The following is a 3,838-nucleotide window of genomic DNA, read 5'->3' as shown; positions in this document are numbered from 1 at the left end:
AAATGAGCCATTCACGAGTCCATCTTCTACATCTATGTTTCTGATGAGCATCACACGGGCACCCTCAGTAATTTGCAGTCTATCAGGTAGATCTCCTTTACGTCCTTCAAAGGGTGCTTTCTGCCTCTCCATACGGCCAGTTTGAGGATCTTTTCTGTAGTCATGGGCTTCCACATTGACCAGTTCTGAGAATAGACCAGAGATGGTGTCTGCATTGTGTTTATTCACTTCTTTGTTTGTAGCAAAAACATGCAGGACGTCTTTGGGACAATTCTCAGCTTGACATATGGCCTGGGAAAGTAGAGATCTGTCTGCTTCAGTCAATGGCTCATCCTTGCGTTTCACTCTGATTCTGTTAAGCAGCTCAGCAAATGCCACATCATCTTTTTGGCGCATTATTTCTGTGAGAGTGACCATTTGGAAGTGATCCTTCCAGAAATCAATAACATGATCTTCGTATACGCAGAGTGGTTTAGCTTTACCTGGCGCAGGGAGCTGGTAAAAATCGCCAAAGACTAGCACACTCACACCACCAAATGCCTTTCTACTCCCTTTTATTTCTTGTAACCTCCAATTGACATATGCAAAGAGTAGTTTTGATACCATGGACACTTCATCAATGATGATAATCTCAACGCTGGATAAGGTTGCTCTCAATTCATCCAGACAGTTTCCAAGGCACTGGTAAGGTGGTTTAAGGCTTCTTGGCAATTTTAGGACAGAATGCAGTGTCTTGCCTGATATGTTAAAAGCTGCTGTGCCAGTAAATGCTGTGAGAAGGACAGTGGGCATGGACATGTCTCTTTCCTCTGTGATGCGGGGTAACTTGCGAAGTATCTTTGATGCCTCTGTATAGATGCATTTGATGAGGTGAGATTTGCCAGTTCCTGCTCCACCAGTGACAAAGTAGAAAAATTGTTCAGCACTCTGTCCACACACACGTCTCATGCACCACTTACGCACTGTATAGAATATGGATGCTTGCATTTGATTTAGATTTTGGTACATGTTTCGGACAACAGTGGGGTCTATTTGAGGAGCCTCAAACATTGGTAGGCCTACCTCACTTCCTCTGCTTGTGGTACTTGTGCTGTATTCCGGAATATCATCTTGTTCATTGATATTATCTGAGGTTGTTTCCTCGCGCTCTGAAATGCACTCAAGGCGAAGAAGCTCTGTCTCAGGAGCGAGGGTTGTCCATGCATCCTCTACAGGCCCATTTTCTTCCAAATTCTCCATGGCTTTCTCAATGGCCTCACTATTTTTTTCAAACTGTGATCTTCTCTCTCTCACAATAGAAAATACATTCTCTGGTTCGTCTTTTCCAGGAAGCCTTACAGAACCTGTTTTGTAAAATGACTCGTACGTTGGAAAACCTGTGGGTTTCAACTGTGAGTCTGAACGGTAAGGGAGGTACAGTTTGAGTAACGTGCCATAGAATTTCTCTGGAGCTTTTGTCTCTGAAAATCGGGCGTATCTGATGATGGCAGGTCTACCAGTTCGCTTCTGGATAAATCCCATCTCATTCTGGAGAGGTAAAACTTTCTTTCCTTGTTTTTGCCTTCCGTACGCCACTCTGTATGTGGAAGCAAACTCGGCCAAACACATTGTTGTAAACTCTTCAGTATCGGGCCTGTTTTTGTATTTGTCTGCCAATCCAGACATCCAAACATTCTCTGACTCTGGAATTCTGTCATTCAAAAACCTTAAAGGGACGCTCATTTTCAAAGCATTGTCATCAGTGGGTATAAATATCACATTTCGAGAGCAAGATTTCAGTTTCAAGCTACAGACCCTTGCAACAGCCTCTTGAACACTGACTTCTCTGTTTTTGGAGTATGCTTGCATGATCTGTTTCATTTCGTCACAATCAGATGTAGTGGATTGAGAGGTGTCCGACACAACTCGTTTCAGATACTCACTCATCTCATGTTCAGCTTTGGAAATATACGACAAGATGTACAGCAGACAGGAGTAAGGGTTTAGGATGAACTGAATATCCATGTTTGCATTCCATGCCCTCAGCAAATGTGGGTTGTAGCCATTTATCCAGCAGTCTTTTGGTTTACGTTTCATCACCAGTGTGCTGGACGTTGTTAATGAACTGACACAGTTCAAGTATTCTTCATAGTTTAAGTTGCATTTTGCAAGTAGCTGTGGGATGCTTTCACATGATGTTGTTGGATCATTCAGTAATTCCCACACAGGCTTCAGTTTTCCTTTGGCATCTTCAGGAGACATGTAGGGAAAGTCACAATCTGTCTCATCTTCAGGTGACATGAAGGCATGGTTACAATCTGCCTCATCATCAGATTCGTCCACGTGCTCAGCTCAACCCAGTCTCACGGATTGTCGTGATGCCATCACGACAATTAATCTATTGACACGTGATGCCATCACGAAAAGGGCCTTTCTTTCGTGATGGGACAACGATGCCTCACCTCATGTATTTCAATGGGGATTGCTTTCGTGATAGGACAACGATGCCCTACCCTATGTAAACTGGTGGCTGAGGGACAGAAATAGTAGGCGCACGTCGGCTTAAAAGAGATTTTCACCGCCTATGCAACAAGTTCATGCCAAAATATACCAGTGGTTTTGTTTATTCGACTCTGCAGCAGTGTTTGTCGGTTTTAAGCCATTTCTGTAGGCCTACATTTTAAATAGCCTCGTCCAGATCGAAATGAATGTGTCTCGACAGTTCTCGTTGAACGAGTAATAGCCTACAATGTTGTGAAAATATATACACATTTTCCGCCATAAGTATAATAATCAGGGGTTTATTCCTTTTTTCCGCTTTTGTTTGCAAGCTGGACAACTTTGAAACAGGTTTAAAAGACGTGAGACGGGGATGGACTAGGCTACATTACCCGAGTTGCTAATGTTTTTTTTTCGTGATGCCATCACCCTAGCCCTGGTATCGTCTCGTGTGCTACCCACCACTTGATTCTTTTCCAATTTTGAGACATTTATAATTGTCAAAGATTGATTTTGTGCAACAATGTGACTATTTTGCAATAGTGTGCGGCGTACAGTGATTTTCATGAGGCAGAAGCCACGACCACTACCTTGTTTTCCTTCCCTTTTTTTTTTACTGTACATTAAAATGGTATAATTAGGCTACTCGGGTTACAGGACTGTATCTTTGCTTTATTCTTACGACGTGCCTGAATTTCGGTGGGATAATTTGTCGATGGTATCTCCAGTCTGTCCAGGTAAAATGACGTACTTTTGCAAATAGATGCATTCTGGGAAGTGATGTGTCTCAATGTATAGTGGCTTCATAAACTCGTGTTTCCTTCATTACGACGTGTGCTGATTTTTTTCCAATTTTGAGCAAGGATATAAAATATGAAGACTGTCATTTTTTCATTAAGATTGATATTTTTGCTCAATGTTATGCCACGCGTCACTGTGTGCGACGATCTAAGGAGCATTCCACCACTGTAAGTAGAACAGTCAAATAAGCAAGGGAAATTAATAAGCATTTAGACGTCCACGATGATGAAGTTATGGCAACAAAACTAAATAAAACATATTGTCGTATTTGTTAACTTCGAACCCTACTGTAAACTGTATTAGAAAGCCACTGACATAATGCAGCGGTTTGTTACATCAAAATGAAATGCAATGTAGCTTGCCAGAGCCTCTGCTAGCTAGCTCGATTAGCTACCTCGGCTACTTTAGTGCTAGTTTATTGATTTTGATTTGGAGGTGTACTTTTGGCATTGGCAGATACCGTGTATGTTTATGAATGGATTTGAACTGAGTATTTGGTATTTGGAGATTATTTTTCTCTCAGAAACAAGTTGTAAGGTCAGATGTGTTGTCCTCCTGT

This window comes from Sardina pilchardus, chromosome 22, assembly GCF_963854185.1.
Source record: "Sardina pilchardus chromosome 22, fSarPil1.1, whole genome shotgun sequence".
Classification (NCBI taxonomy): domain Eukaryota; kingdom Metazoa; phylum Chordata; class Actinopteri; order Clupeiformes; family Clupeidae; genus Sardina; species Sardina pilchardus.
Note: the sequence above shows the minus strand (reverse complement) of the source record.